General features: G+C 40.1%; 1 protein-coding gene across 2 annotated transcripts in view; it reads left to right on the top strand.

The window, feature by feature from the left end:
• Positions 1-11,807, top strand: part of Atg10 (autophagy related 10) — a 299,820-nt gene that overhangs the window by 200,544 nt on the left and 87,469 nt on the right. The gene's annotated exons all lie outside the window — the stretch shown is intronic.

The following is an 11,807-nucleotide window of genomic DNA, read 5'->3' on the forward strand; positions in this document are numbered from 1 at the left end:
AAGTGCTCTGCAAGCATAAAAACGTGAATCTGCACCTCCAGCATCTTGTACCCCAGTGTTGCAGTGGAGATAGGCAGATCCTGGAGCTCTGAATCACATGTGTACACACAGCAAGGCAGAGACTGAACACCCAGAAACGTGTGCCTTTGACAGAGAAAATGTTTGCTTTCCAGTGTCAAGAAAGAGAACAAAGGGTGTAGGAAGATGCAAAATCATATGCAAAATGTGTCTTCAATTTTCTTATTATTCTTTTCATACAAGGTCTCGCTGTGTAGCCTGACTGACCTGGACACATCAGTGCTTTAGCTTTCGTTGCCTATGATTACCTCTCAGTTTTACTTGTAGGTGCATTTGCAAAAGAAAATGTGAACTCTTGATTACTAATAGGTTTGCAATATGCAAAAGATGAAAATAGATCTACAAAAGGAGATATAAAAGCAATCTCAAGGTCCAAATCAGAAGCAGAAGGAGAGAGAGCATGAGCAAGGAACTCAGGACCGCGAGGGGTACACCCACACACTGAGACTATGGGGATGTTCTATCGGGAACTCACCAAGGCCAGCTGGCCTGGGTCTGAAAAAGCATGGGATAAAACCGGACTTGCTGAACATAGCAGACAATGAGGACTACTGAGAACTCAAGAACAATGGCAATGGGTTTTTGATCCTACTGCACATACTGGCTTTGTGGGAGCCTAGGCAGTTTGGATGCTCACTTTACTAGACCTGGATGGAGGTGGGTGGTCCTTGGACTTCCCACAGGTCAGGGAACCCTGATTGCTCTTTGGGCTGATGAGGGAGGGTGACTTGATTGGGGGAGGGGGAGAGAAATGGGAGGCAGTGGTGGGGAGGAGGCAGAAATCTTTAATAAATAAATAAATAATAAATAAATAAATAAATAAAATAGAATGATGGCATCACAAAAAAAGCAAATTTGCAGAAGTATAGGAAACAGGTCTGTCAATCATGCTGTTACTGCTCTCTTAACAAAATGGGAGTTAATTATTTTAGAAATTTAAAAATACTATCACTTTGCAAACATCATGATCTTTTTCTTTCTTTTTTTTGTTTTTGTTTTCTGAGACAGGATTTCTCTGTAGCTTTGGAGCCTGTCCTGGAACTAGATCTTGTAGACCAGGCTGGTCTAGAACTCACAAAGATCCACCTGCCTCTGCCTCCCAAATGCTGGGTTTAAAAGTGTATGCCACCACCATTCGGCCATCATGATCTCTAAAGTAATTTTTACTTATACAAAAATATGTCTCTAAGTCTCTGTTTATCTTAAGAAAGCTTCCTTTAGATAAAAATGGCTTTATCAGTCATTAGACTATGCCCTCAGGTGGCTTTCATTACAATTATGGCAGTTTACTTACCTGCCAACATAAGTAGTTCTTGGGCATGGCTGCAGGTGACTCCTCTCTCTCAAACTACATCAGTTCCCTCTGCATTCTGGGGTCTGTTAGCTGGGTATGAGTGTGGTTACTGTGAGTAGAGTATTTGATAAATAAGCAGGACAGCTGCATGAGGCTGGTGTAATGGCTTAGTGTGTAAAAGTGCTTCCAGCACAAGCCTGGCAATCTGACACCCCAGCACTAGTGAAAAGGTGGAATGCATGTCACGGTGTGTGCATCTGTGCTCACGCACAAATAATAACAACAATTTAGAATAACCACATGGGTTTGGAGCAAGACCATCTTGTTAACAAAAACTGATTTGTATTAATTTTTGAGTATGTCAAAGTGAAGGGTGTTTCAACTTTGAGTATTGTCAGTGACCTCACACTGCCAGAAATGTACATGATGGAGTCAGAATCCGCAGGACAGAGAAAATGTTTGTTTTTAGGTATCAAGAAAAAATGGCAAAGATGTAGGAAGATTATATTCAAAATGTATATGTCTTTAATTTTAGTATTTACACACACACACACACACACACACACACACACACACACACACAAGATTTCACTGTGTAGTTCTGGCATGCCTAGAATTCACTAATGTTAACCAGGCTGGCCTCAGCCTTACAGAGATCTTCTGTTTTTGCCTCCTGAATGCTGGGGTTAAAGGTGTGCTCCACTGCTCCAACTTTAACTACTTAGTTTCTTTTTAAAAAAAAAAAATATTTATTGATTTATTTTACATCCCGACACAGTTTACCTTCCCTTCTCCGACACAGTTTACCATTCCCCCACGCCTTCTGCCCCCCCCCCCCGCATTCCTTTTCCGTTTCTATTCAGAAAAGGGCAGACCTCCCATGAATAGCAATAGAACACAGCATATCAACATTACAGTAAGACTAAGCCCCTCTCCATGTATTAAGGCTAGGCAAGGTTGTAGAAATAGGAGCGGTGGGCTGCGTCCCGGCACCCGGCCGCCCACATGGCTAGCTCTACCCGAAATAATTACACGGACACTGTGTTCATTTAATCACCGCTTGGCCCTTTAGCTCTAGCCCTTACTGGCTAATTCTGATATCCCGATCAACCCATCTCTAATAATCTGTGAGCACCGGTCTCTGTGAGCACCGGTCTTACCGGGAGTGTATCTTCCCAGGAGCGGGGAGCATGGCGTCTCTCTGAGGCATCTGCTCCCGAGAGCAGAGCTGTGGAGTCTGACCTCACTTCCTCTTCCTCCCAGCATTCTGCTCTGTTTACTCCTCCCTCCTGTTTTAACCTATCAGGGCAAGCAGCTTCTTTATTTAATTAACCAATGACCTTCCTCCATCACTTCCCCTTTTTCTGTTTAAACAAAAAAAGGAAGGCTTTAACTTTAACATAGCAAAATATCATATAACAAAACAGTTATTAAGCAAGAATTACCATTACAATATTTATATCTACCTTATCTTTTATCATAACAATGGAAAACTATAACTAACCATTCTTCAAGTTTATCAAAGACTCCAGAAGAATATAATATTACTTAAGTAAACAAGAAATCCAAAACTCTAGAAATGACAGAGACATCTCGCTGCCTGGACAGTCACCCAAAGTTCCTCTGTACCATTGGGGCATCCATCTTCGGCCTTCAGGCCCATGGTATCCAGCAGACATTTCCATAAAGCAGGAAAATTCAAAGTCAGTTCAGTCACTATCTGTTGTGTCCTGCAGAATGTCTCACAGACTCTTTCATGAATCAGGAACCCCGAAAGATCATCTCACCTTAGGCAAGTTCAGTAGTCCTCTCTCTGTGGGTTCTCTGTGTCCAGTTTATGCAATAGTCCAGGCAAGAGCAGTTTCTTGCCCAAATGGCTATCAAACTCCATAAGGATCCTCTTTGATGCCCATCTTCTTCTTGAAGTAGATTGGTGCTGCCAGGAGCAGAGTGTCTCATTGTCATGAAAAGTCCCAAGTTATTAAAACATTTAAAATGCCATATTCTATAATCTTTGAAAGATATGAAGAATGCCTTAATTAACCAATGACCTTCCTCCATCACAAGGTAACCCAGTATGAGGAATAGGGTCCCCAAAACCCGTCAAAGAGTTGGAGACAACCCCTGTTTCCACTTTCAAGAGTCCCACAAGAAGACCAAGCTACACAACTATCACCTGTATGCAGAGGGCCTAGGTCAGTCCCATGTAGACTTCCTGGTTATCTCTGTGAGCCCCTATGTACTTAGCTGCTCCTTAATTATGCTCCTGATTCTCTTCCTGTCCTCTTCCTTTTCCTCAGTAATGGCTCTGTTATTAATCTCAATGCCAACATACTCATAGTTCCCGGTACATTATATAAGTTTGCATTTTTAATTCTACATGTCCCTATTATAGCTTATGACATAGGATTAGAATTTTAATTCAACCGTGTTTTCTTTGGTTTCCTAACCCATTGTTACCAATAGATCACTTTCCATTATTGGAATAGCTAAGGTATTTACACAATCAAATGAACCAGTCTGTGCACCCTATTTAGGAATTGCCTAGTTTTAATTTTTAGACATTTGAATGCCCCCTTCTCCCACTTGTCCTAGCTCTGTCATGTTATATATCTGATTACAGCAAGCATTGTTATTTCTAACATGGGACTCACTTAATGGATATTTTGTGTGCCCAACTATAAAATTTAGCTGGACTTTTGGGATTTCTTTTATTGGGATTTTGACTGTGGGTAATTTAAATAGCTTGTAAAATCTTCATTTAAGACTTAGAGTCACAGCACTCGGGAGGCAGAGGCAGGCGGATCTCTGTGAGTTCGAGACCAGCCTGGTCTACAAGAGCTAGTCCCAGGACAGGCTCCAAAGCCACAGAGAAACTCTGTCTCGAAAAACAAAAAAAACAAAAAAACCCAAAAAACAAGACTTAGAGTCACTTAACAAAGCACCTGCCTAAGCGGTCAAGACTAAGCAAGAAAACTTCATTTGTAGCCATGGCAACACTTGGCATTTGAAAGACGTTATATGTATTTTTTTTTTTTAAGATCTTGGTTCTTAATCCCATGTTAGCTAACAGGTTGGTATTTATCTTTTTCTTTGCTTGATATCTTTGGGAAAGTAGATCTGCATTTTTATAAGAGAAAAACAAGGTGTCCGCAATGGGACAGAGAGGAAGGGTGTGTTACAACCCAAGAGGGGAGTAAGCTGAGAGAGTATTGGTGCCACCAAATAGTAGACACCGTTTTGCAGAATTATACCAAAGAGTCATTAGCTTGCAGACTGAATACTGTAATGATATCCTGTCCCCAGAGTGCCCTAAAAACAAAAGCAGCCTTTGCATAATATAAACTGCGTTTCCCTTCATTTCCAGGCCTGATTGTGCTCATATAGTCTGTTCCTCTTCATCTTCAGTAATCACACTTCTGTTCTCTCAGCGTTTGTCTTGATGATAAGGGCTTGTTCGTGTCAGACATGAACCCTCTCTTCTGAAGACAAGCCACTCATGAATCTCATACATCTGATTATGGTGATTACTCACCTGCCTTTGTCAACCTCACAGACTGCTATTATCTCAACTCCGCAGCCTAATAGAAACTCCCTAGAGAAAGTTAACCAGTACCTAGCTTGGATCTGCCTACATAGCTAAAGCTAATGTTATAGTGACCGTCCCTGAAGGCATGGGCTCTGTATATTAGAGCAAAGAAGTCCTGTGATCTTAGCATGGGCTAAGGTCACAGATTTTAAGAAAAAAGCAGACCTTCAGTTTTTGCTTAAAGGTATTTGTATGTGGTTTTTTACATTTTATTTTCTTAAACGCTGTGTTTTAGGAAATTCCAAATATATCCAAAAGTATAGGTGATATTATGTACACTTATAAACTTGTGGTGATCTTGATTATTCATTTATTTATTTAGCCATTAGTGGCTAAGCCCATGTTTCCCCTTGTGAAAGTCAGATATTCTCACCACATAGCTATACCACAGCCCCAGAGTGCTTTATTTGTCCATGGTTTTTGTTATCTCATCCAGTTTGAAATTTTTTGCACACAAATCTTAGACATCATTTTATCCATCCATAAATATTTGAGTATACATCTTTAAAAGTAAGGGCTTTTCATAAGCATTTATAGCAGTGTTATTTATAATAGCCCCAAATGGAAACAAGAGAGGTGTCATTCAGTGGTGGATGTTTGAACAGATTGTGGTACACTCTTCCCCTGGAAAGGTAGTCAGCAATCAAAAGAACCCAGCTAATGACACACTCAACAGCCCGGATGGATCACTGCACAGGTAAGCCCAGTGGAAAAGATAACCTCCACGTTTGCATAGTGAGTGATTCCATTCCCATAACACTGTTTTCTTTTTTACCTTTATTTCAAAATTTATCCATTCTTTCACAATCACACACATACAAACACACACACACACACAATTTTTTTTAGCAAAATCACTCCCCATTATCCTTTTATCTCCTTCGCCTCCCCACCAAATCTCTTCATTCCGACTTTGTTTCATGGTGTGTTTGTGTGTGTGTGAGTGCGCGCGCATGAATGCACGTGTGTGTGTGTGTGTGTGTGTGTGTGTGTATGACTCACTACATTTAATTGGGGTTTCTTGCATGGAGATGAGTTTCGTGGGGAGGGGGTCATTGCTTGAGCAGTCAGTCTACTGAAAAGTACGACCCCCAACTCTCAAGCTATTGACTCCCTGTGTCTAGGCTGGGAGCCTGTCCCCATCCATGGTGGGGTTTTTAACCATGCTGATATTGTACGGGTCCAGTGCTGGTAACCGCAGCAGCTTTGAGTCAGTGTGTGCAACAGCCGTGTCATATCTAGAAGTCAGAATTTCATAGCACTACTTCCCTACTTTCCATCCTCTAGGTCTAGACTCTTCCTGCTCCTCTTCTGTGGTGTTCACTTGGCACCTTGAAGGGTGGATATAGTTGTTCAGTTTAGAGCAACACTCTCAACAGTTGCCTGTTTTCAGCACAATGACCAGTTATGAGTCTCTGCATAACTGTTGCCCACTGCAAACAGAAACTTCTTTGACCAAAATTGAATACAGACTAATTTATATGTGTAAACATAATATGTTTTGGAGGCAGTTTGATGCCATGTCCATTTATCAATACAATAGTAGTAGGTTACCCTTTAGGAGCTATGCCCTCCACAGCCATACCATGAATGAATTCCTTCTGTTGAGTTGGCATGCCTAAAGCCCGAACAGGAAACCGCTGGTATCCCTGTGACTGCCATGCCACTATTGCAGCAGTAGATGTACCTTACCTGAACACTGCTATTGTCCCTCACAGGAGTCATAGCAGGACATGACTACTGGTGGTTTTCCTCCCACAGCCGTCTGCATGGCGGGACAAACAACAGCCAGTAGTGAGGAACTTTCCAGCTCAGCTTCAGCCTGATTTCTCTCTAACTTGAAAACGAAGTTACAGTGTCTTCAGCAGTAAGGTCTCCTTATCCAGTCCTGGAGCTCAGCCAAGAGGAAGAGCCAAGCTATGTTGGTTCAAGGTCCTCTAGGGCCTGCCCAAAAGTGCACAGAGTTCCCCCACATGTGGCGTGGAGTTTTAATAGCTCATAACTTCTAGCAACAGCAGCATCTAGCCATGCAGTATACTTCTGTTTCCTTGCTTTCTTTTTAATTACAAAATAGTAGGCTTCCAAAAGGCATTTTTATATTCTTTAATTTTGGTTAACCATTCTTTTTACCTCCTCATTCCCCCTCCCTGCCCTACTCCCCACCTTAAACCTTTCCATTCCCAGCATTCCCCTTTCTATTTCATGTTACCCGTGTTCTCTCCTACCTCCCCAGGCACTCTCCCATCCCATGGCTTCTTTCTGGTTTCTTGGCTTCTATGATACTCTAAGTTGAATACAAATAAGATTCAAAATTGGGTTCCACATAAGTAAACATGTAGCATTTGTGCCTGGGTTACTTCACTCCATTTAATTTTTTCTAGTTCCATATATTTACTAGTAAATCTCATCTTTCCGTACATCTAGCTATAATTCCATTTTGTTTATGTATCACACCATCATCACCCACTAGCCAGTTAATGAATATCTAGGGTGATGTTCTTTCCTAGATACTCTGAACAGTGCACCAGTGAATGCTGATGAGCAAGTTTCTCTGTGTAGGATACAGAGTCTCTGGGGGTGTGCCCAGGAGCGGTACAGCTAGGTGATATTGTATCTCTGTTTCTAAAGTTTTGAGGAATCGCCATACTGTTTTCTGCAGGGGCTGCACCAGTTTACACTCCAACCAACAACGAAAGAAGGTTCCTCTTTCCCCATGTCTTTGCCAGCATTTGTTGTTATTTGATCTTTTTTAAAGGTTTTTTAATTTGTTTTTTTCCTTTTTATATTTTTTTAAAAAAACACTATCTTTTTTTATTATGTATACACCAATCCAAATTCCCACTCCCTCCCCACCTCCCATTCCTTCCACATATCCTTCTACCCCCTCCCTCCTATCCTCAGAGAGGGTAAGGCACATTGCTTTGGGGAAGGTCCAAGGCCCTCCCTGCTATATCTAGACTGAGCAAGGTATCCATCCAAAGAGAATAGGTTTCCAAAAAACCAGTACAAGCAGTAAGGATAAATCCTGGTGCCACTGTCAGTTCCCCTCAGTCTGCCCCAGCCATGCAACTGTCAACCACACTCAGTGGGAGTAGTTTTGTTCTTTGCTTGTTCCCTCCCAGTCCTGCTGGAGTTGGTGAGCTCCCATTAGCTCAGGTATACTGTTTCAGTGGGTGAACCCATCATGGTCTTGACCTCTTTGCTCATATTCTCATTCCTCCACTCTTCAACTGTACTTTGGAAGCTCAGTCCAGTACTCTGATGCAGGTCTCTGCCTCTGTTTCTGTCAGTTGCTGGATGAAGGTTCTATGGTAGTATTTAAGATATTCATCAGTCTGACTATAGAACCAATCAAGATAGGGTCCCCTCACCTGTATTGCTTAGGGTCGTAGCTGGAGTCATCATTGTGGATTCCTGGGAATTTCTCAAGAGCCTGGTTTCTGCTGATAAATACCTTCAGTGATGTGGCAGGATACAAGATCAACTAAAAAATAAAATCAGTAGCCCTCCTATATACAATTGATAAAAAAGCTGAGAGAGAAATCAGCGAAACATCACCTTTCACAATAGCCACAAATAACATAAAATATCTTGAGGTAACACTAAACAACGAAGCGAAAGACCTATTTGACAAGAACTTTAATTATTTGAAGAAAGATATTGAAGAAGATCCCAGAAAATGCTCTTGGATAGATAGAATCAACATAGTAAAAATGGCAATCCTACCAAAAGCAATCCAATCCTCATCAAAATCCCAACAATTCTTTAAAGACCTTGAAAGAACAATCATCAACTTCATATGGAAAAACAAAAACAAAAAAAAAACAGGATAGCCAAGACAATCCTGTATAATACAAGAACTTCCGGAGGCATCACCATCTCTGACATCAAGCTCTATTACAGAGCTACAGTAATAAAAACAGCTTGGTACTGGCATAAAAACAGAGAGGTTGACCAATGGAATCGATTCGAAAACCCAGATATTAATCCACACATCTATGAGCACCTGATTTTTGACAAAGAAGCTAAAATTACGCAATGGAAGAAAAGAAAGCATATTCAACAAATGGTGCTAGCATAGCTGGATGTTAACATGTAGAAGAATGAAAATAGATCCATATCTATCCCCATGCACAAACTCAGTCCAAATGGATTAATGACCTCAATATAAATCTAGCTACACTGAACCTAATAGAAGAGAAAGTGGGAAATAGTCTTCAGTGCATGGCCATAGGAAACCACTGATGGGGAAACTATCAATCAATCACATGTAGTTAGGGTGTGGCTACCTGTAGCCCAGGTAGCAAAACTGGTAGGACACAGGTGCGCTCTCTCTGCGCAGCACCCACTGGATCAATTGGATTTCAGACCTCCCACTCTTGTAGCCTGAGTTTCCCCTTTTCAACTATTAAAAAAAATTAACTGTTATTCTTGAGCTGGTCTGGTTATTTAACGTACCAACCTAATTCGTCAACAAAGCACTTCCTAAATATAATCCCAGTCACACAGACACTGAGAGCAACAATAAATAATGGGACCTCCTGAAACTGAGAAGCTTCTGTAAAGCAAAGGACATAGTCAATAAGACAAAAAAGCAGCCTAATGAATGGGAAAACCCCACATCAGACAAAGGGCTAATCCCCAAAATAAATAAAGAACTCAAGAAATTAGACATCAAAATTCTAAATAACACATTTAAAAATGGGGTATAGAACTAAACAGAAAATTCTCAACAAAAGAATCTCAAATGGCCAAAAGATACTTTAGGAAATATTCACCATCCTTAGCCATCAGGGAAATGCAAATCAAAACAACTCTGAGATTATCTTACACCTGTTTGAATGGCTAGGATCAGAAACACCAATGATAGCTTATGCTGGAGAGGATGTGGAATAAGGGGAACACTCATCCATTACTGGTGGGAATGCAAACTTGTACTACCACTTTGGATATCACTATGGTGGTTTCTCAGAAAATTGAGAATCAACCTACTTCAGGATTCAGCAGTATCACTCTTGGGCATATACCCAAAAGATGTTCAGTCATACTACAAAGGCATTTGTTCAACTTTGTTCGTAGCAGCATTATTTGTAATAGCCAGAACCTGGAAACAACCTAGATATTCCTCAACCAAAGAATGGATAAAGAAAATGTGGCACAATTACACATTAGAATACTACTCAGTGGTAAAAAAAAAAAAAACCAAAACAATGATATCTTGAATTTTGCATGCAAATGGATGGAACTAGAAAACACCATCCTGAGTGAGGTAACCCAGACCCAAAAAGATGAATATGGTATGTACTCACTCATAAGTAGCTGTAAACAAAAGATACCGAACCTATAGTTCATTGTCCTAGAGAAGCTAAGTAATAAGGTGAACCAAAGAAAAACATACATAGATCCACCTGGAAATTGGAAAGAGTCATTTGATCTCTTGATGATACCATTCTGACTAGGGTGGGAAGGGAGCTCAAAGTAGTTGCAATTTGCATTTCCCTTATGGTTAGTGATGTTGACTGTGTTTTAAAATATTTATGAAGTATTTGTATTTCCTTTGAGAACTCTGTTCAGATCTATAACCTATTTTTTTATTGAATTTTTTTATTTTTTATTTTTTTATTCTTTATGTATTCTAGATGCGTATGCATCCTCTTGTTTGATACTGGTAAAGATTTTCTCCCATTGTGAGGCCTGATTCTTAACTTAGTTGACTGTTGCCTTGGCTTTTCAATTTCATGAGGCACCATTTGTCATTCGTTAGCCATTTTCCCCAAGTGACCAAGGCTCTGGTTAGAAAGGCCTTATTTGTATCTTTCTCTTGTAGGATACTCCATCTTCTCTTCTAGTTGTATCAAAGTTTTGGATTTTGTGATAAGGTATTTTATCCATTTGGAGCTTATTTTTGTTCAAGGCAAGAAATAAGAATTTATTTCTATTCTTCTACATGTTATACAACATTTCTGTGAAATGACAGAATCGTAAACTGACCACAGGTCTGTGGTTGTCCTGCACTAGGGCAGACTGTGGTGTAGTGGTAGAAGGTGGCAGGGAGACCTCTGCTTTTCTGTGTCTGCACTTTATGAGTGTCTCAGTTGTGATGAGGTTCTAGGACTATGTAGGATGTTGTTATTGTGAGAATTACGCATAGCTTATAAAAGATTTCTTTGTATCATTTCTTTCAGATATTTAAAACTACAATTATCTCTTAATAGAAATTTTTAAAAAGCTGAAAGTTCTCAAAAATGCAAGTGTGATTCCATCATTCCATCATTATAACTACAATTGAAAAAATGTATAGTATCAAGCAAGCACTATTTAAATTTTTTGAGTTGGTTTCAATGAAGATCCAAATAAAATTTACACATTTATAATGGTCAACATCACTTACAACTTTATGATTCTATGTAAAAATCTGTGTAGACTTTCATTCCTCCCTCTTCTTCATGGTAACGTTATTGCTGAAGAAACAGGTTGTCCTACAAGTGTTGCTACCTGCATTACGTTCCTGATTATGTCATTATGATGTGTAAAAGCATGTTCTGCCCAATACGTTTTAAGAGCTGGTAGTTGGATATTAGAGTTTGATCTAATTGCACTTGATTTGGACAAGGTAAGAATACTTCATAAGTGTTTTTGATGATGCCCATAAGGAAGTACATAATGCCCTATGTGGCTCTTTTTGTGATGTGAGCATCTACTGATGACTCTATATCATTAACTTATTAAGGGCTACAAAAATTTATTTCTTTTTCTTTTTTTCTTTTTTTATTTTTTATTTATTAAGGATTTCTGCCTCCTCCCCGCCACAGCCTCCCATTTCCCTCCCCCTCCCCCGATCAAGTC

The sequence above is a fragment of the Microtus ochrogaster genome, chromosome 19, assembly GCF_000317375.1.
Source record: "Microtus ochrogaster isolate Prairie Vole_2 chromosome 19, MicOch1.0, whole genome shotgun sequence".
Lineage (NCBI taxonomy): Eukaryota > Metazoa > Chordata > Mammalia > Rodentia > Cricetidae > Microtus > Microtus ochrogaster.